The following is a 21,856-nucleotide window of genomic DNA, read 5'->3' on the forward strand; positions in this document are numbered from 1 at the left end:
GATCAGATGTTGAGGAGAAAGGACTTTATTATTATTGATTTTCTTATTAGTGGAGAAAAACACATTGCCATCACTGACTGACATTTTCATAGTAAAATCATTATGGATGCAGTGGGATTCATACCCACGCCTCCAGAGAGACTGGAACCTAAATCCAGTGCCTTAGACCGCTTGCCCTTGCTACCCCATGGATACTTTTGACTCAAAGCTCAGAGTTCTGGATCATATAGTTAAGATTACAAGAAAAAAATGTGTAGTTATAAATCAATACTTGAAAAGAAGTGTCATGTTAAAAGTGTTTAAAATACAAAAATTTAAAAAAGGTACAAAATTAGCAGACAATATTAATTAGAAAGGATTTTTTATTATTGACTTGCTGTTTAGTGGAGAAAAACACTTTGACATCAATGACAGTCGTTTTATCTTGAAAATAATTATGACAGCAGTGGAATTTGAACCCATGCCTCCAAACAGACTGGAGCCTTAATGCAGCATTTTAGACCGCTCAGCCACATTTCTACCTTGACTCCATAGCTCATAGTTTATAATTTTACATATTATTTTTACATTTTGAGAAGACTCTTGAAATTATGATAAACTGTTTTAAAATCTAGGGCAGATGATGAACTTTTTAACCTACCAATATTTTATTTTATCAGCTTAGTGGCCTTAGACCGCTCGGCCATGGTACCAAATGAACACTCTTAGCTCACAGATCTGGGCCATATAGCACAGATTACAGTACAAACATTTTTTTTTGTTTTAAATAAATACTTAAAAAGAAGTGTCATACCAAAAGTGTTTAAGTTATGTACAAAATGTTTTGGAAGGTTAAAAAAGTACATCAATTGACATAAAATATTAATGAGAAAGGATTTTTTTATTATTCATTTGCTGTTTAGTAAAGAAAAACACTTTGACATCAATGACTTATTTTTTCTTAGGAAAAATAATTATGGTGGCAGTAGGTTTTGATCCAAAGCCTCCAAAGAAATAAAAAAAAAAGCCTCCAAAAAATAAAAACAAAAACAAAAAAAGAGGATGCCGTGGAGGAGTCCAACGAGGAAAGGAAAAATATAAGGTAGTCAGAAAAAAGAAGAAAAAAACCATTGGCATATTAACATCTACTGAAAATCAATCGTTGGAAGGAAAAAATCCTATTTATAATTTGAGTAAAAGAATATTAACAAAAGAAGAAGAAAAAATCCTGAAGAAAGGCTTAAAATATGCCCCAACATCCAACATGCAAGAATTCGACAAATTTGTTGATATTCATAAATTTATACGAAAAATCACGTTAAAGAAATTTTTTGCTACCAAAGAAAAAGAAGGAACATCAGAGATTCCACCCGAAATAAGAAGGGAGAATACAGATCATGAAGAAGAACCAAAGAGGAAGAAGAAAAAGAAATCTACTTTCTATCCATCATATATTAAGGGAAATTTCATAGAAACCTTCACGAAGGTAGTCATAGATGACGTGGAACATTTAAAAAAAAGGCGCACCAGATCTAATCTCACCAAGAAAGAGAAGGAATTAATTAAAGACCTAGCCAAAGACGAAACCATAGTAATTAAACCTTGTGATAAAGGAGGGGGGATTGCCATTCTGGATAAGGACAACTACACCAAGGAGGTTTATAGACAATTAGCCGACATCACAACCTATGGCAAATTAAAAGGGGACCCAAGCAATAGAATAAAGGAAAATTTCGAGAAATTGATACAAGAACATCTTCACAAAGGAGGATTAACCAAGGATGAGTATGAATATGTCGAGGTATCAGACTCCACCACCCCAAATATATATATACTCCCTAAGATCCACAAAGATCCTGTTAATCCTCCAGGAAGACCCATCATCGCGGGCACCAACAGTCTGACGTCTAATCTGTCATCTTTAATTGATTCCTTTCTGCAACCCTTGGTAATAAAAAGCAAATCCTACCTGAAGGACACGGGAGATACATTAAACAAATTAAAAGATTTCAAATGGGAAATGGACCGCCTCCTAGCCTCAGCGGACGTCACATCACTATACACCTGCATACAGCATACTAAAGGTTTAGAAGCCATAACATGGTCCTTGGAGAAATCAGATTACTCAGTAGAAAAAAAGAACTTCATCATTGACGCCATAAGATTTATCCTAGAAAACAACTATTTCTTCTTTAATGGCGATTTCTACATACAACGCACAGGGACAGCAATGGGAACAAAATTTGCCCCAAGCTACGCTAACTTGTTTATGAATTTTTGGGAGGAGAAACACATATACAACAGCGTAGCTTGGGGTTCCCAGCTAATTAAATGGCAAAGATATATAGATGATGTGCGACTTCTATGGGAAGGTAGCGAAAATTCACTGATGGAATTTTTTGAATCTATCAATACGAACGAATTTAACATCAATTTCACCGTATCACACAGTAAGACTCAGATCAACTTCTTGGACCTAACCATCTATATAGAAGAAAACCACATACAAACAAAAACCTTTCATAAACCGACAGATGTTAACACATTTATACCAACGGATAGCCAACATCACAACATCTGGCTTAAAGGCGTACCAAAAAGTCAATTTTTACGTGTCAAACGCAATTGCAGTAAGAAAGAAGTCTGTAGACACCAAATGGAACAGATGAAGCATAACTTTATAGAAAAAGGATACAACGAAGAATTGCTGAATCAAGTAATCGAGGAGACAGATAAAAAAGAAAGAGAAACTCTACTGCAACCAACAAGAAGAGAAGAACATCAAAATGAAAAATTTGAAGACAAACACAAATGGGCATTTATCACCAAGTATGACGCCCAGCATAAACAACTTGAAAAAATAATTCGTAAAAATTGGCACCTTCTCCAACGGGATCCTGTTTTGAACAAAATTATTCCAAACAAACCATCTTTCATATACCGCAAGTCAAGAAACCTCAAGGACCATCTAGTCAAAAGCTCCCTCCCTTTACCATCTAGAAATCTAATTAGGACCAAAGGTTTTCACAGATGCGGCATGTGCATAGGTTGCCGTAGTGTCACAGATTCGAATTCTAAATATTCTGAACTCAAGATCAACGATAAATCCATAAAAATCACAGACTTCATCACCTGTAACACTTCAAATGTTGTGTATCTAGTGGAATGTTCCTGTGGTTTAGCATACATAGGAAGGACGACAAGACCTCTGAAAATACGTATTTCTGAACATTTAAGAAATATCAAAAAAGGACTTCAAACACACTATCTCTCTAATCACTTCAAAAATCACCATAACTGTTCAATCAACCATATAAAGAAATTTGTGGGCTTGAAACACATCAAAGCAACCTGGAAGGATAAGAATATAGAAAGCAGACTGGCTAGGACAGAAATGCGTACCATTTTCGACTTAAAAACATTAAATCCAAGGGGACTTAACCAGGATTTTGAGTTAAAATGGTTTCTATAAAAAATTGAACTATCAGCTTTTACACTTCCCCATAATTGTGATTTTTATCCATCACATGCACTCCGTTCATTTCTTGCACACAAGTCACAATAATATTCATATAAAGCTTCACCATACAAATAACCTTTATATGTATATAATACATCATCACTAATATAACCCCATTTTTTATTTAGTGTCTAGATGTATATTTCCTAATGGATAGAAGATGTATGGAGACACTCATGAAGCAGTTTTTATTATAACCATCACCAGAGAAATAAACGGACTTTTTTACTACAATCCCCAGAATCCATCTGGTTTGAATATCTCTTCCTGAAGAATACTGCAAATGACTTCCGCAGCACAGGACTAAGTTACCCAGAACACTTATTGTTTTCTGCATCACATACGGACACTTCCGGTTTCGCGGAACTACACTACCCAGAAGCCACGGCGCGTCACTTCCGGTCGCGGCGATTCCGGAGTTCTCTCGTTCTGCACATCGGTGTGCTCTTCTGCTCCTTCGCATGTGTGCCACTCACACCACCAATGATTTAGACTTAAAAGGGAATGACTATAGAGTCTTTTTAAAAGATGAATTTTCGGGAAGATCCGGAACCGGAAATGACGCAACGGATTGCAATTTCCGGCCATATACTATAAAAACCTCATCATATCAGTCCTCCATCAGCCTTGACAAAGAGTAACCCACTCGAAACGCGTTGGCTGAGGACCATTGCCTGCTGGACACTGCCCCACCCGCGCTGGGGGAAAGGTAGGACCACTTTTGTTCTTTTACTATTCAGCCAGTTAGGATACCGATCCCTCACGTCTGAATAAAGTTGGTCCAGCCAATCCCCTTCATGGGTGGTTGCCACCTGCAGCCAATTTTTATTGTCATATTCATGTTTATATTTTAATTTACAAATATATTAAAAAAAAATTATACCGTCACAAGAGTTCCTATTCGTATTGAAGGAAGACAAAGAAACCTTGATGAGCATAGCACTACGATAACATCCGTGAGTACTGGTATGAATCCATGTTTTATAAAGATACCTTGATGAGAGGATAGCACACTATATTAGTGTAAGTAAGGTACGCACAATAAGGAATTCATTCCGCTACTCCGACATACACATCATCAGGATTGTGATCCTAATATGGGAAATAAGGTCCCCACCTAAAAAGATACCTTGATAGGCTTGTCACCACATTTGCTCTGTGTAAGTGGAGGTATATCCACCATTATACATATTGTCTATGGAGAAAATAGATCCCGTCTCTTGAAAAAGCTTCTTCCGAATATTTCCACACATCAGTGGTTAACCACCAGTTATTTTTATGTTTTTCCATGCTGATAAACCCATCGGAAGAACATTAGAATAAGGAAAACCTAAGAAGAATAAGAAAAGCATCCACAGATCCGATCCATCACGATCTTTAGGATAAGTATTGATTCCTAACATTTTCTCAGCGCCAATTCCCCTCACCATTTCCTTTCACTTCACATTTTAGCTTTTTGGATCATCTGGGATAGATCCAAGGTATAAGGGAAAGGCAGCAGAGATTTGAACAGGAGCGCCATTAAACTTCTCAATAAAGCCTCTTGCTCATTCTACCACATGGACCTGTCTGACTGAATGCTCACAGTTCTGGATCATACAGTTGAGATTACAGGAAAAAAATGTGTTGTTTTAAATCAATTGACATAAAATATTAATGAGAAAGGATTTTTTTATTATTCATTTGCTGTTTAGTAAAGAAAAACACTTTGACATCAATGACTTATTTTTTCTTAGGAAAAATAATTATGGCAGCAGTAGATTTTGATCCAAAGCCTCCAAAGAAACTGGAACCTTAATCCAGCGCCTTAGACACTGCTGATTTTTAGCTCATGCATCTGGATCATATCAATCAGCTATTGAGGAGAAAAGTCTTTATTATTATTGTTTTTCTTATTAGTGGAGAAAAACATTTTGTCATCACTGACTGATGTTTTCATAGTAAAATCATTATGGCAGCAGTGGGATTTGAACCCACGCCTCCAGAGAGACTGGAGCCTAAATCCAGTGCCTTAGACCGCTCGGCCATGCTACCACATGGACCTGTTTGACTGAATGCTCACAGTTCTGGATCATACAGTTGAGATTACAGGAAAAAAATCTGTTGTTTTAAATCAATACTTGAAAAGAAGTGTCATGTTACAAGTATTTAAAATACAAAAAGTTAAGGAAGCATAAAAAAGGTACAAAATTAGTAGACAATATTAATGAGTAAGGATTTTTTATTATTGATTTGCTGTTTAGTAGAGTAAAACAGTTTGACATCAATAAATGTCATTTTCTCTTAAAAATAATTATGGCAGCAGTGGGATTTGAACCCACGCCTCCAAAGAGACTGGAGCCTTAATCCAGTGCCTTAGACCGCTCAGCCATGCTACCACATATCTATTTTGGCTCCAAAGGTCATAGTTTATTATTTTACATATTATTTTTAAAGTTTGAGAAGACTCTTGAAATTGTGATAAACTGTTTTAAAATCTAGGACAGATGATGAACTTTTCAACCTTCCAATATTTTACTTTAGCAACTTAGTGGCCTTAGACCGCTCGGCCATGGTACCACATGGACACTCTTAGCTCACAGATCTGGGTCATGTAGCTCAGGTTACAGTAAAAACATTTTTTTAAATCAATATTTAAAAAGAAGTGTAATGCAAAAAGTGTTTAAATTATGTACAAAACGTTTTGGAAGGTTAAAAAAGTACATAAATTGACATAAAATATCAATGAGAAAGGATATTTTTATTATTCATTTGCTGTTTAGTAGAGAAAAAACACTTTGACATCAATGACTTATTTTTTCTCAGGGAAAATAATTATGGCAGCAGTAGGTTTTGAACCAATTCCTCCAAAGAATCTGGAACTTTAATCCAGCACCTTAGACACTGCTGATTTTTAGCTAATGCATCTGGATCATATTGATCAGATGTTGAGGAGAAAGGACTTTATTATTATTGATTTTCTTATTAGTGGAGAAAAACACATTGCCATCACTGACTGACATTTTCATAGTAAAAGCATTATGGAAGCAGTGGGATTCAGACCCACGCCTCCAGAGAGACTGGAACCTAAATCCAGTGCCTTAGACCGCTCGCCCTTGCTACCCCATGGATACTTTTGACTCAAAGCTCAGAGTTCTGGATCATATAGTTAAGATTACAAGAAAAAATTGTGTAGTTATAAATCAATACTTGAAAAGAAGTGTCATGTTAAAAGTGTTTAAAATACAAAAATTTAAAAAAGGTACAACATTAGCAGACAATATTAATTAGAAAGGATTTTTTGTTATTGACTTGCTGTTTAGTGGAGAAAAACACTTTGACATCAATGACAGTCGTTTTATCTTGAAAATAATTATGACAGCAGTGTAATTTGAACCCATGCCTCCAAACAGACTGGAGTCTTAATGCAGCATCTTAGACCGCTCAGACACATTTCTACCTTGACTCCATAGCTCATAGTTTATAATTTTACATATTATTTTTACATTTTGAGAAGACTCTTGAAATTATGATAAACTGTTTTAAAATCTAGGGCAGATGATGAACTTTTTAACCTACCAATATTTTATTTTAGCAGCTTAGTGGCCTTAGACCGCTCGGCTTTGGTACCAAATGAACACTCTTAGCTCACAGATCTGGGCCATATAGCACAGATTACAGTACAAACATTTTTTTTTGTTTTAAATAAATACTTAAAAAGAAGTGTCATACCAAAAGTGTTTAAGTTATGTACAAAATGTTTTGGAAGGTTAAAAAAGTACATCAATTGACATAAAATATTAATGAGAAAGGATTTTTTTATTATTCATTTGCTGTTTAGTAAAGAAAAACACTTTGACATCAATGACTTATTTTTTCTTAGGAAAAATAACTATGGCAGCAGTAGGTTTTGATCCAAAGCCTCCAAAGAAACTGGAACCTTAATCCAGCGCCTTAGACACTGCTGATTTTTAGCTCATGCATCTGGATCATATCAATCGGCTATTGAGGAGAAAAGTCTTTATTATTATTGATTTTCTTATTAGTGGAGAAAAACACATTGCCGTCACTGACTGACATTTTCATAGTAAAAGCATTATGGAAGCAGTGGGATTCAGACCCACGCCTCCAGAGAGACTGGAACCTAAATCCAGTGCCTTAGACCGCTCGCCCTTGCTACCCCATGGATACTTTTGACTCAAAGCTCAGAGTTCTGGATCATACAGTTAAGATTACAAGAAAAAATTGTGTAGTTATAAATCAATACTTGAAAAGAAGTGTCATGTTAAAAGTGTTTAAAATACAAAAATTTAAAAAAGGTACAAAATTAGCAGACAATATTAATTAGAAAAGATTTTTTGTCATTGACTTGCTGTTTAGTGGAGAAAAACACTTTGACATCAATGACAGTCGTTTTATCTTGAAAATAATAATGACAGCAGTGTAATTTGAACCCATGCCTCCAAACAGACTGGAGCCTTAATGCAGCATCTTAGACCGCTCAGCCACATTTCTACCTTGACTCCATAGCTCATAGTTTATAATTTTACATATTATTTTTACATTTTGAGAAGACTCTTGAAATTATGATAAACTGTTTTAAAATCTAGGGCAGATGATGAACTTTTTAACCTACCAATATTTTATTTTAGCAGCTTAGTGGCCTTAGACCACTCGGCCATGGTACCAAATGAACACTCTTAGCTCACAGATCTGGGCCATATAGCACAGATTACAGTACAAACATTTTTTTTTTTAAATAAATACTTAAAAAGAAGTGTTATACCAAAAGTGTTTAAGTTATGTACAAAATGTTTTGGAAGGTTAAAAAAGTACATCAATTGACATAAAATATTAATGAGAAAGGATTTTTTTATTATTCATTTGCTGTTTAGTAAAGAAAAACACTTTGACATCAATGACTTATTTTTTCTTAGGAAAAATAATTATGGCGGCAGTAGGTTTTGATCCAAAGCCTCCAAAGAAACTGGAACCTTAATCCAGCGCCTTAGTCACTGCTGATTTTTAGCTCATGCATCTGGATCATATCAATCAGCTATTGAGTAGAAAAGTCTTTATTATTATTGTTTTTCTTATTAGTGGAGAAAAACATTTTGTCATCACTGACTGATGTTTTCATAGTAAAATCATGGCAGCAGTGGGATTTGAACCCACGACCCCAGAGAGACTGGAGCCTAAATCCAGCACCTTAGACCGCTCGGCCATGCTACCACATGGACCTGTCTGACTGAATGCTCACAGTTCTGGATCATACAGTTGAGATTACAGGAAAAAATGTGTTGTTTTAAATCAATACTTGAAAAGAAGTGTCATGTTACAAGTATTAAAATACAAAAAGTTAAGGAAGCATAAAAAAGGTACAAAATTAGTAGACAATATTAATGAGTAAGGATTTTTTATTATTGATTTGCTGTTTAGTAGAGTAAAACAGTTTGACATCAATAAATGTCATTTTCTCTTGAAAATAATTATGGCAGCAGTGGGATTTGAACCCACGCCTCCAAAGAGACTGGAGCCTTAATCCAGCGCCTTAGACCGCTCAGCCATGCTACCACATATCTATTTTGGCTCCAAAGGTCATAGTTTATTATTTTACATATTATTTTTAAAGTTTGAGAAGATTCTTAAATTGTGATAAACTGTTTTAAAATCTAGGACAGATGATGAACTTTTCAACCTTCCAATATTTTACTTTAGCAACTTAGTGGCCTTAGACCGCTCGGCCATGGTACCACATGGACACTCTTCGCTCACAGATCTGGGTCATATAGCTCAGGTTACAGTAAAAACATTTTTTTAAATCAATATTTAAAAAGAAGTGTAATGCAAAAAGTGTTTAAATTATGTACAAAACGTTTTGGAAGGTTAAAAAAGTACATAAATTGACATAAAATATCAATGAGAAAGGATATTTTTATTATTTATTTGCTGTTTAGTAGAGAAAAAACACTTTGACATCAATTACTTATTTTTTCTCAGGGAAAATAATTATGGCAGCAGTAGGTTTTGAACCAATTCCTCCAAAGAATCTGGAACTTTAATCCAGCACCTTAGACACTGCTGATTTTTAGCTAATGCATCTGGATCATATTGATCAGATGTTGAGGAGAAAGGACTTTATTATTATTGATTTTCTTATTAGTGGAGAAAAACACATTGCCATCACTGACTGACATTTTCATAGTAAAATCATTATGGAAGCAGTGGGATTCAGACCCACGCCTCCAGAGAGACTGGAACCTAAATCCAGTGCCTAAGACCGCTCGCCCTTGCTACCCCATGGACCTGTCTGACTGAAAGCTCACAGTTCTGGATCATACAGCTGAGATTACAGGAAAAAAATGTGTTGTTTTAAATCAATACTTGAAAAGAAGTGTCATGTTACAAGTATTTAAAATACAAAAAGTTAAGGAAGCATAAAAAAGGTACAAAATTAGTAGACAATATTAATGAGTAAGGATTTTTTATTATTGATTTGCTGTTTAGTAGAGTAAAACAGTTTGACATCAATAAATGTCATTTTCTCTTGAAAATAATTATGGCAGCAGTGGGATTTGAACCCACGCCTCCAAAGAGACTGGAGCCTTAATGCAGCATCTTAGACCGCTCAGCCACATTTCTACCTTGACTCCATAGCTCATAGTTTATAATTTTACATATTATTTTTACATTTTGAGAAGACTCTTGAAATTATGATAAACTGTTTTAAAATGTAGGGCAGATGATGAACTTTTTAACCTACCAATATTTTATTTTAGCAGCTTAGTGGCCTTAGACCGCTCAGCCATGGTACCAAATGAACACTCTTAGCTCACAGATCTGGGCCATATAGCACAGATTACAGTACAAACATTTTTTTTTTTGTTTTAAATAAATACTTAAAAAGAAGTGTCATACCAAAAGTGTTTAAGTTATGTACAAAATGTTTTGGAAGGTTAAAAAAGTACATCAATTGACATAAAATATTAATGAGAAAGGATTTTTTTATTATTCATTTGCTGTTTAGTAAAGAAAAACACTTTGACATCAATGACTTATTTTTTCTTAGGAAAAATAATTATGGCAGCAGTAGGTTTTGATCCAAAGCCTCCAAAGAAACTGGAACCTTAATCCAGCGCCTTAGACACTGCTGATTTTTAGTTAATGCATCTGGATCATATCAATCAGCTATTGAGGAGAAAAGTCTTTATTATTATTGTTTTTCTTATTAGTGGAGAAAAACATTTTGTCATCACTGACTGATGTTTTCATAGTAAAATCATTATGGCAGCAGTGGGATTTGAACCCACGCCTCCAGAGAGACTGGAGCCTAAATCCAGCGCCTTAGACCGCTCGGCCATGCTACCACATGGACCTGTCTGACTGAATGCTCACAGTTCTGGATCATACAGTTGAGATTACAGGAAAAAAATGTGTTGTTTTAAATCAATACTTGAAAAGAAGTGTCATGTTACAAGTATTTAAAATACAAAAAGTTAAGGAAGCATAAAAAAGGTACAAAATTAGTAGACAATATTAATGAGTAAGGATTTTTTATTATTGATTTGCTGTTTAGTAGAGTAAAACAGTTTGACATCAATAAATGTCATTTTCTCTTGAAAATAATTATGGCAGCAGTGGGATTTGAATCCACACCTCCAAAGAGACTGGAGCCTTAATCCAGCGCCTTAGACCGCTCGGCCATGCTACCACATATCTATTTTGGCTCCAAAGGTCATAGTTTATTATTTTACATATTATTTTTAAAGTTTGAGAAGACTCTTGAAATTGTGATAAACTGTTTTAAAATCTAGGACAGATGATGAACTTTTCAACCTTCCAATATTTTACTTTAGCAACTTAGTGGCCTTAGACCGCTCGGCCATGGTACCACATGGACACTCTTAGCTCACAGATCTGGGTCATATAGCTCAGGTTACAGTAAAAACATTTTTTTAAATCAATATTTAAAAAGAAGTGTAATGCAAAAAGTGTTTAAATTATGTACAAAAAGTTTTGGAAGGTTAAAAAAGTACATAAATTGACATAAAATATCAATGAGAAAGGATATTTTTATTATTCATTTGCTGTTTAGTAGAGAAAAAACACTTTGACATCAATTACTTATTTTTTCTCAGGGAAAATAATTATGGCGGCAGTAGGTTTTGAACCAATTCCTCCAAAGAATCTGGAACTTTAATCCAGCTCCTTAGACACTGCTGATTTTTAGCTAATGCATCTGGATCATATTGATCAGATGTTGAGGAGAAAGGACTTTATTATTATTGATTTTCTTATTAGTGGAGAAAAACACATTGCCATCACTGACTGACATTTTCATAGTAAAAGCATTATGGAAGCAGTGGGATTCAGACCCACGCCTCCAGAGAGACTGGAACCTAAATCCAGTGCCTTAGACCGCTCGTCCTTGCTACCCCATAGATACTTTTGACTCAAAGCTCAGAGTTCTGGATCATATAGTTAAGATTACAAGAAAAAATTGTGTAGTTATAAATCAATACTTGAAAAGAAGTGTCATGTTAAAAGTGTTTAAAATACAAAAATTTAAAAAAGGTACAAAATTAGCAGACAATATTAATTAGAAAGGATTTTTTGCTATTGACTTGCTGTTTAGTGGAGAAAAACACTTTGACATCAATGACAGTCGTTTTATCTTGAAAATAATTATGACAGCAGTGTAATTTGAACCCATGCCTCCAAACAGACTGGAGCCTTAATGCAGCATCTTAGACCGCTCAGCCACATTTCTACCTTGATTTCATAGCTCATAGTTTATAATTTTACATATTATTTTTACATTTTGAGAATACTATTGAAATTATGATAAACTGTTTTAAAATCTAGGGCAGATGATGAACTTTTTAACCTACCAATATTTTATTTTAGCAGCTTAGTGGCCTTAGACCGCTCGGCCATGGTACCAAATGAACACTCTTAGCTCACAGATCTGGGCCATATAGCACAGATTACAGTACAAACATTTTTTTTTGTTTTAAATAAATACTTAAAAAGAAGTGTCATACCAAAAGTGTTTAAGTTATGTACAAAATGTTTTGGAAGGTTAAAAAAGTACATAAATTGACATAAAATATTAATGAGAAATGATTTTTTTATTATTCATTTGCTGTTTAGTAAAGAAAAACACTTTGACATCAATGACTTATTTTTTCTTAGGAAAAATAATTATGGCGGCAGTAGGTTTTGATCCAAAGCCTCCAAAGAAACTGGAACCTTAATCCAGCGCCTTAGTCACTGCTGATTTTTAGCTCATGCATCTGGATCATATCAATCAGCTATTGAGTAGAAAAGTCTTTATTATTATTGTTTTTCTTATTAGTGGAGAAAAACATTTTGTCATCACTGACTGATGTTTTCATAGTAAAATCATTATGGCAGCAGTGGGATTTGAACCCATGACCCCAGAGAGACTGGAGCCTAAATCCAGCACCTTAGACCGCTCGGCCATGCTACCACATGGACCTGTCTGACTGAATGCTCACAGTTCTGGATCATACAGTTGAGATTACAGGAAAAAATGTGTTGTTTTAAATCAATACTTGAAAAGAAGTGTCATGTTACAAGTATTAAAATACAAAAAGTTAAGGAAGCATAAAAAAGGTACAAAATTAGTAGACAATATTAATGAGTAAGGATTTTTTATTATTGATTTGCTGTTTAGTAGAGTAAAACAGTTTGACATCAATAAATGTCATTTTCTCTTGAAAATAATTATGGCAACAGTGGGATTTGAACCCACGCCTCCAGAGAGACTGGAGCCTTAATCCAGCGCCTTAGACCGCTCGGCCATGCTACCACATATCTATTTTGGCTCCAAAGGTCATAGTTTATTATTTTACATATTATTTTTAAAGTTTGAGAAGACTCTTGAAATTGTGATAAACTGTTTTAAAATCTAGGACAGATGATGAACTTTTCAACCTTCCAATATTTTACTTTAGCAACTTAGTGGCCTTAGACCGCTCGGCCATGGTACCACATGGACACTCTTAGCTCACAGATCTGGGTCATATAGCTCAGGTTACAGTAAAAATATTTTTTTAAATCAATATTTAAAAAGAAGTGTAATGCAAAAAGTGTTTAAATTATGTACAAAACGTTTTGGAAGGTTAAAAAAGTACATAAATTGACATAAAATATCAATGAGAAAGGATATTTTTATTATTCATTTGCTGTTTAGTAGAGAAAAAACACTTTGACATCAATTACTTATTTTTTCTCAGGGAAAATAATTATGGCGGCAGTAGGTTTTGAACCAATTCCTCCAAAGAATCTGGAACTTTAATCCAGCACCTTAGACACTGCTGATTTTTAGCTAATGCATCTGGATCATATTGATCAGATGTTGAGGAGAAAGGACTTTATTATTATTGATTTTCTTATTAGTGGAGAAAAACACATTGCCATCACTGACTGACATTTTCATAGTAAAATCATTATGGAAGCAGTGGGATTCAGACCCACGCCTCCAGAGAGACTGGAACCTAAATCCAGTGCCTTAGACCGCTCGCCCTTGCTACCCCATGGATACTTTTGACTCAAAGCTCAGAGTTCTGGATCATATAGTTAAGATTACAAGAAAAAATTGTGTAGTTATAAATCAATACTTGAAAAGAAGTGTCATGTTAAAAGTGTTTAAAATACAAAAATTTAAAAAAGGTACAAAATTAGCAGACAATATTAATTAGAAAGGATTTTTTATTATTGACTTGCTGTTTAGTGGAGAAAAACACTTTGACATCAATGACAGTCGTTTTATCTTGAAAATAATTATGACAGCAGTGTAATTTGAACCCATGCCTCCAAACAGACTGGAGCCTTAATGGAGCATCTTAGACCGCTCAGCCACATTTCTACCTTGACTCCATAGCTCATAGTTTATAATTTTACATATTATTTTTACATTTTGAGAAGACTCTTGAAATTATGATAAACTGTTTTAAAATCTAGGGCAGATGATGAACTTTTTAACCTACCAATATTTTATTTTAGCAGCTTAGTGGCCTTAGACCGCTCGGCCATGGTACCAAATGAACACTCTTAGCTCACAGATCTGGGCCATATAGCACAGATTACAGTACAAACATTTTTTGTTTTAAATAAATACTTAAAAAGAAGTGTCATACCAAAAGTGTTTAAGTTATGTACAAAATGTTTTGGAAGGTTAAAAAAGTACATCAATTGACATAAAATATTAATGAGAAAGGATTTTTTTATTATTCATTTGCTGTTTAGTAAAGAAAAACACTTTGACATCAATGACTTATTTTTTCTTAGGAAAAATAATTATGGCGGCAGTAGGTTTTGATGCAAAGCCTCCAAAGAAACTGGAACCTTAATCCAGCACCTTAGACACTGCTGATTTTTAGCTCATGCATCTGGATCATATCAATCAGCTATTGAGGAGAAAAGTCTTTATTGTTATTGATTTTCTTATTAGTGGAGAAAAACATTTTGTCATCACTGACTGATGTTTTCATAGTAAAATCATTATGGCAGCAGTGGGATTTGAACCCATGACCCCAGAGAGACTGGAGCCTAAATCCAGCACCTTAGACCGCTCGGCCATACTACCACATGGACCTGTCTGACTGAATGCTCACAGTTCTGGATCATACAGTTGAGATTACAGGAAAAAAATGTGTTGTTTTAAATCAATACTTGAAAAGAAGTGTCATGTTACAAGTATTTAAAATACAAAAAGTTAAGGAAGCATAAAAAAGGTACAAAATTAGTAGACAATATTAATAAGTAAGGATTTTTTATTATTGATTTGCTGTTTAGTAGAGTAAAACAGTTTGACATCAATAAATGTCATTTTCTCTTGAAAATAATTATGGCAGCAGTGGGATTTGAACCCACGCCTCCAAAGAGACTGGAGCCTTAATCCAGCGCCTTACACCGCTCAGCCATGCTACCACATATCTATTTTGGCTCCAAAGGTCATAGTTTATTATTTTACATATTATTTTTAAAGTTTGAGAAGATTCTTGAAATTGTGATAAACTGTTTTAAAATCTAGGACAGATGATGAACTTTTCAACCTTCCAATATTTTACTTTAGCAACTTAGTGGCCTTAGACCGCTCGGCCATGGTACCACATGGACACTCTTCGCTCACAGATCTGGGTCATATAGCTCAGGTTACAGTAAAAACAATTTTTAAAATCAATATTTAAAAAGAAGTGTAATGCAAAAAGTGTTTAAATTATGTACAAAAAGTTTTGGAAGGTTAAAAAAGTACATAAATTGACATAAAATATCAATGAGAAAGGATATTTTTATTATTTATTTGCTGTTTAGTAGAGAAAAAACACTTTTACATCAATTACTTATTTTTTCTCAGGGAAAATAATTATGGCGGCAGTAGGTTTTGAACCAATTCCTCCAAAGAATCTGGAACTTTAATCCAGCACCTTAGACACTGCTGATTTTTAGCTAATGCATCTGGATCATATTGATCAGATGTTGAGGAGAAAGGACTTTATTATTATTGATTTTCTTATTAGTGGAGAAAAACACATTGCCATCACTGACTGACATTTTCATAGTAAAAGCATTATGGAAGCAGTGGGATTCAGACCCACGCCTCCAGAGAGACTGGAACCTAAATCCAATGCCTTAGACCGCTCGCCCTTGCTATCCCATGGATACTTTTGACTCAAAGCTCAGAGTTCTGGATCATATAGTTAAGATTACAAGAAAAAATTGTGTAGTTATAAATCAATACTTGAAAAGAAGTGTCATGTTAAAAGTGTTTAAATTACAAAAATTTAAAAAAGGTACAAAATTAGCAGACAATATTAATTAGAAAGGATTTTTTGTTATTGACTTGCTGTTTAGTGGAGAAAAACACTTTGACATCAATGACAGTCGTTTTATCTTGAAAATAATTATGACAGCAGTGTAATTTGAACCCATGCCTCCAAACAGACTGGAGTCTTAATGCAGCATCTTAGACCGCTCAGCCACATTTCTACCTTGACTCCATAGCTCATAGTTTATAATTTTACATATTATTTTTACATTTTGAGAAGACTCTTGAAATTATGATAAACTGTTTTAAAATCTAGGGCAGATGAAGAACTTTTTAACCTACCAATATTTTATTTTAGCAGCTTAGTGGCCTTAGACCGCTCGGCCATGGTACCAAATGAACACTCGTAGCTCACAGATCTGGGCCATATAGCACAGATTACAGTACAAACATTTTTTTTTTGTTTTAAATAAATACTTAAAAAGAAGTGTCATACCAAAAGTGTTTAAGTTATGTACAAAATGTTTTGGAAGGTTAAAAAAGTACATCAATTGACATAAAATATTAATGAGAAAGGATTTTTTTATTATTAATTTGCTGTTTAGTAAAGAAAAACACTTTGACATCAATTACTTATTTTTTCTTAGGAAAAATAATTATGGCAGCAGTAGGTTTTGATCCAAAGCCTCCAAAGAAACTGGAACCTTAATCCAGCGCCTTAGACACTGCTGATTTTTAGTTAATGCATCTGGATCATATCAATCAGCTATTGAGGAGAAAAGTCTTTATTATTATTGTTTTTCTTATTAGTGGAGAAAAACATTTTGTCATCACTGACTGATGTTTTCATAGTAAAATCATTATGGCAGCAGTGGGATTTGAACCCACGCCTCCAGAGAGACTGGAGCCTAAATCCAGCGCCTTAGACCGCTCGGCCATGCTACCACATGGACCTGTTTGACAGAATGCTCACAGTTCTGGATCATACAGTTGAGATTACAAGAAAAAAATGTGTTGTTTTAAATCAATACTTGAAAAGAAGTGTCATGTTACTAGTATTTAAAATACAAAAAGTTAAGGAAGCATAAAAAAGGTACAAAATTAGTAGACAATATTAATGAGTAAGGATTTTTTATTATTGATTTGCTGTTTAGTAGAGTAAAACAGTTTGACATCAATAAATGTCATTTTCTCTTAAAAATAATTATGGCAGCAGTGGGATTTGAACCCACGCCTCCAAAGAGACTGGAGTCTTAATCCAGCACCTTAGACCGCTCGGCCATGCTACCACATATCTATTTTGGCTCCAAAGGTCATAGTTTATTATTTTACATATTATTTTTAAAGTTTGAGAAGACTCTTGAAATTGTGATAAACTGTTTTAAAATCTAGGACAGATGATGAACTTTTCAACCTTCCAATATTTTACTTTAGCAACTTAGTGGCCTTAGACCGCTCGGCCATGGTACCAAATGAACACTCTTAGCTCACAGATCTGGGCTATATAGCACAGATTACAGTACAAACATTTTTTTTTTTTTTAAATAAATACTTAAAAAGAAGTGTCATACCAAAAGTGTTTAAGTTATGTACAAAATGTTTTGGAAGGTTAAAAAAGTACATCAATTGACATAAAATATTAATGAGAAAGGATTTTTTTATTATTCATTTGCTGTTTAGTAAAGAAAAACACTTTGACATCAATGACTTATTTTTTCTTAGGAAAAATAATTATGGCGGCAGTAGGTTTTGATCCAAAGCCTCCAAAGAAACTGGAACCTTAATCCAGCGCCTTAGACACTGCTGATTTTTAGCTCATGCATCTGGATCATATCAATCAGCTATTGAGGAGAAAAGTCTTTATTATTATTGTTTTTCTTATTAGTGGAGAAAAACATTTTGTCATAACTGACTGATGTTTTCATAGTAAAATCATTATGGCAGCAGTGGGATTTGAACCCACTCCTCCAGAGAGACTGGAGCCTAAATCCAGCGCCTTAGACCGCTCGGCCATGCTACCACATGGACCTGTCTGACTGAATGCTCACAGTTCTGGATCATACAGTTGAGATTACAGGAAAAAAATGTGTTGTTTTAAATCAATACTTGAAAAGAAGTGTCATGTTACAAGTATTTAAAATACAAAAAGTTAAGGAAGCATAAAAAAGGTACAAAATTAGTAGACAATATTAATGAGTAAGGATTTTTTATTATTGATTTGCTGTTTAGTAGAGTAAAACAGTTTGACATCAATAAATGTCATTTTCTCTTGAAAATAATTATGGCAGCAGTGGGATTTGAACCCACGCCTCCAAAGAGACTGGAGCCTTAATCCAGTGCCTTAGACTGCTCGGCCATGCTACCACATATCTATTTTGGCTCCAAAGGTCATAGTTTATTATTTTACATATTATTTTTAAAGTTTGAGAAGACTCTTGACATTGTGATAAACTGTTTTAAAATCTAGGACAGATGATGAACTTTTCAACCTTCCAATATTTTACTTTAGCAACTTAGTGGCCTTAGACCGCTCGGCCATGGTACCACATGGACACTCTTAGCTCACAGATCTGGGTCATATAGCTCAGGTTACAGTAAAAATATTTTTTTAAATCAATATTAAAAAAAAAGTGTAATGCAAAAAGTGTTTAAATTATGTACAAAACGTTTTGGAAGGTTAAAAAAGTACATAAATTGACATAAAATATCAATGAGAAAGGATATTTTTATTATTCATTTGCTGTTTAGTAGAGAAAAAACACTTTGACATCAATGACTTATTTTTTCTCAGGGAAAATAATTATGGCGGCAGTAGGTTTTGAACCAATTCCTCCAAAGAATCTGGAACTTTAATCCAGCACCTTAGACACTGCTGATTTTTAGCTAATGCATCTGGATCATATTGATCAGATGTTGAGGAGAAAGGACTTTATTATTATTGATTTTCTTATTAGTGGAGAAAAACACATTACCGTCACTGACTGACATTTTCATAGTAAAAGCATTATGGAAGCAGTGGGATTCAGACCCACGCCTCCAGAGAGACTGGAACCTAAATCCAGTGCCTTAGACCGCTCGCCCTTGCTACCCCATGGATACTTTTGACTCAAAGCTCAGAGTTCTGGATCATATAGTTAAGATTACAAGAAAAAATTGTGTAGTTATAAATCAATACTTGAAAAGAAGTGTCATGTTAAAAGTGTTTAAAATACAAAAATTTAAAAAAGGTACAAAATTAGCAGACAATATTAATTAGAAAAGATTTTTTGTTATTGACTTGCTGTTTAGTGGAGAAAAACACTTTGACATCAATGACAGTCGTTTTATCTTGAAAATAATTATGACAGCAGTGTAATTTGAACCCATGCCTCCAAACAGACTGGAGCCTTAATGCAGCATCTTAGACCGCTCAGCCACATTTCTACCTTGACTCCATAGCTCATAGTTTATAATTTTACATATTATTTTTACATTTTGAGAAGACTCTTGAAATTATGATAAACTGTTTTAAAATCTAGGGAAGATGATGAACTTTTTAACCTACCAATATTTTATTTTAGCAGCTTAGTGGCCTTAGACCGCTCGGCCATGGTACCAAATGAACACTCTTAGCTCACAGATCTGGGCCATATAGCACAGATTACAGTACAAACATTATTTTTTTTTGTTTTAAATAAATACTTAAAAAGAAGTGTCATACCAAAAGTGTTTAAGTTATGTACAAAATGTTTTGGAAGGTTAAAAAAGTACATCAATTGACATAAAATATTAATGAGAAAGGATTTTTTTATTATTAATTTGCTGTTTAGTAAAGAAAAACACTTTGACATCAATGACTTATTTTTTCTTAGGAAAAATAATTATGGCGGCAGTAGGTTTTGATCCAAAGCCTCCAAAGAAACTGAAACCTTAATCCAGCGCCTTAGACACTGCTGATTTTTAGCTCATGCATCTGGATCATATCAATCAACTATTGAGGAGAAAAGTCTTTATTATTATTGTTTTTCTTATTAGTGGAGAAAAACATTTTGTCATCACTGACTGATGTTTTCATAGTAAAATCATTATGGCAGCAGTGGGATTTGAACCCACGCCTCCAGAGAGACTGGAGCCTAAATCCAGCGCCTTAGACCGCTCGGCCATGCTACCACATGGACCTGTTTGACTGAATGCTCACAGTTCTGGATCATACAGTTGAGATTACAAGAAAAAAATGTGTTGTTTTAAATCAATACTTGAAAAGAAGTGTCATGTTACAAGTATTTAAAATACAAAAAGTTAAGGAAGCATAAAAAAGGTACAAAATTAGTAGACAATATTAATGAGTAAGGATTTTTTATTATTGATTTGCTGTTTAGTAGAGTAAAACAGTTTGACATCAATAAATGTCATTTTCTCTTAAAAATAATTATGGCAGCAGTGGGATTTGAACCAACGCCTCCAAAGAGACTGGAGCCTTAATCCAGCGCCTTAGACCGCTCGGCCATGCTACCACATATCTATTTTGGCTCCAAAGGTCATAGTTTATTATTTTACATATTATTTTTAAAGTTTGAGAAGACTCTTGAAATTGTGATAAACTGTTTTAAAATCTAGGACAGATGATGAACTTTTCAACCTTCCAATATTTTACTTTAGCAACTTAGTGGCCTTAGACCGCTCGGCCATGGTACCACATGGACACTCTTAGCTCACAGATCTGGGTCATATAGCTCAGGTTACAGTAAAAACATTTTTATAAATCAATATTTAAAAAGAAGTGTAATGCAAAAAGTGTTTAAATTATGTACAAAACGTTTTGGAAGGTTAAAAAAGTACATAAATTGACATAAAATATCAATGAGAAAGGATATTTTTATTATTCATTTGCTGTTTAGTAGAGAAAAAACACTTTGACATCAATGACTTATTTTTTCTCAGGGAAAATAATTATGGCAGCAGTAGGTTTTGAACCAATTCCTCCAAAGAATCTGGAACTTTAATCCAGCACCTTAGACACTGCTGATTTTTAGCTAATGCATTTGGATCATATTGATCAGATGTTGAGGAGAAAGGACTTTATTATTATTGATTTTCTTATTAGTTGAGAAAAACACATTGCCCTCACTGACTGACATTTTCATAGTAAAATCATTATGGATGCAGTGGGATTCGGACCCACGCCTCCAGAGAGACTGGAACCTAAATCCAGTGCCTTAGACCGCTTGCCCTTGCTACCCCATGGATACTTTTGACTCAAAGCTCAGAGTTCTGGATCATATAGTTAAGATTACAAGAAAAAAATGTGTAGTTATAAATCAATACTTGAAAAGAAGTGTCATGTTAAAAGTGTTTAAAATACAAAAATTTAAAAAAGGTACAAAATTAGCAGACAATATTAATTAGAAAGGATTTTTTATTATTGACTTGCTGTTTAGTGGAGAAAAACACTTTGACATCAATGACAGTCATTTTATCTTGAAAATAATTATGACAGCAGTGGAATTTGAACCCATGCTTCCAAACAGACTGGAGCCTTAATGCAGCATCTTAGACCGCTCAGCCACATTTCTATCTTGACTCCATAGCTCATAGTTTATAAT

General features: G+C 34.1%; 16 non-coding genes across 16 annotated transcripts; all 16 read right to left on the minus strand.

Moving 5' to 3' along the window:
* Positions 1-5,451: 5,451 nt before the first annotated feature.
* TRNAL-UAG (transfer RNA leucine (anticodon UAG)) lies at positions 5,452-5,533 on the minus strand. The gene has a single exon. It is a non-coding gene; the product is annotated as a tRNA-Leu (tRNA).
* Positions 5,534-5,795: 262 nt separating this feature from the next.
* Positions 5,796-5,877, minus strand: TRNAL-AAG (transfer RNA leucine (anticodon AAG)). Its single transcript has one exon. It is a non-coding gene; the product is annotated as a tRNA-Leu (tRNA).
* Positions 5,878-8,628: 2,751 nt separating this feature from the next.
* TRNAL-UAG (transfer RNA leucine (anticodon UAG)) lies at positions 8,629-8,710 on the minus strand. The gene has a single exon. It is a non-coding gene; the product is annotated as a tRNA-Leu (tRNA).
* A 260-nt stretch (positions 8,711-8,970) lies between these two features.
* On the minus strand, positions 8,971-9,052 carry TRNAL-AAG (transfer RNA leucine (anticodon AAG)). Its single transcript has one exon. It is a non-coding gene; the product is annotated as a tRNA-Leu (tRNA).
* A 1,711-nt stretch (positions 9,053-10,763) lies between these two features.
* Positions 10,764-10,845, minus strand: TRNAL-UAG (transfer RNA leucine (anticodon UAG)). Its single transcript has one exon. It is a non-coding gene; the product is annotated as a tRNA-Leu (tRNA).
* A 262-nt stretch (positions 10,846-11,107) lies between these two features.
* Positions 11,108-11,189, minus strand: TRNAL-AAG (transfer RNA leucine (anticodon AAG)). Its single transcript has one exon. It is a non-coding gene; the product is annotated as a tRNA-Leu (tRNA).
* Positions 11,190-12,889: 1,700 nt separating this feature from the next.
* On the minus strand, positions 12,890-12,971 carry TRNAL-UAG (transfer RNA leucine (anticodon UAG)). Its single transcript has one exon. It is a non-coding gene; the product is annotated as a tRNA-Leu (tRNA).
* A 260-nt stretch (positions 12,972-13,231) lies between these two features.
* On the minus strand, positions 13,232-13,313 carry TRNAL-AAG (transfer RNA leucine (anticodon AAG)). The gene has a single exon. It is a non-coding gene; the product is annotated as a tRNA-Leu (tRNA).
* A 1,697-nt stretch (positions 13,314-15,010) lies between these two features.
* TRNAL-UAG (transfer RNA leucine (anticodon UAG)) lies at positions 15,011-15,092 on the minus strand. Its single transcript has one exon. It is a non-coding gene; the product is annotated as a tRNA-Leu (tRNA).
* Positions 15,093-15,354: 262 nt separating this feature from the next.
* Positions 15,355-15,436, minus strand: TRNAL-AAG (transfer RNA leucine (anticodon AAG)). Its single transcript has one exon. It is a non-coding gene; the product is annotated as a tRNA-Leu (tRNA).
* A 1,701-nt stretch (positions 15,437-17,137) lies between these two features.
* TRNAL-UAG (transfer RNA leucine (anticodon UAG)) lies at positions 17,138-17,219 on the minus strand. Its single transcript has one exon. It is a non-coding gene; the product is annotated as a tRNA-Leu (tRNA).
* A 262-nt stretch (positions 17,220-17,481) lies between these two features.
* TRNAL-AAG (transfer RNA leucine (anticodon AAG)) lies at positions 17,482-17,563 on the minus strand. Its single transcript has one exon. It is a non-coding gene; the product is annotated as a tRNA-Leu (tRNA).
* Positions 17,564-18,212: 649 nt separating this feature from the next.
* On the minus strand, positions 18,213-18,294 carry TRNAL-UAG (transfer RNA leucine (anticodon UAG)). Its single transcript has one exon. It is a non-coding gene; the product is annotated as a tRNA-Leu (tRNA).
* Positions 18,295-18,556: 262 nt separating this feature from the next.
* Positions 18,557-18,638, minus strand: TRNAL-AAG (transfer RNA leucine (anticodon AAG)). Its single transcript has one exon. It is a non-coding gene; the product is annotated as a tRNA-Leu (tRNA).
* Positions 18,639-20,341: 1,703 nt separating this feature from the next.
* Positions 20,342-20,423, minus strand: TRNAL-UAG (transfer RNA leucine (anticodon UAG)). Its single transcript has one exon. It is a non-coding gene; the product is annotated as a tRNA-Leu (tRNA).
* Positions 20,424-20,685: 262 nt separating this feature from the next.
* TRNAL-AAG (transfer RNA leucine (anticodon AAG)) lies at positions 20,686-20,767 on the minus strand. Its single transcript has one exon. It is a non-coding gene; the product is annotated as a tRNA-Leu (tRNA).
* Positions 20,768-21,856: the final 1,089 nt, after the last annotated feature.

The sequence above is a fragment of the Pseudophryne corroboree genome, unplaced genomic scaffold (assembly GCF_028390025.1).
Source record: "Pseudophryne corroboree isolate aPseCor3 unplaced genomic scaffold, aPseCor3.hap2 scaffold_2692, whole genome shotgun sequence".
NCBI classification, from domain to species: Eukaryota; Metazoa; Chordata; class Amphibia; order Anura; family Myobatrachidae; genus Pseudophryne; species Pseudophryne corroboree.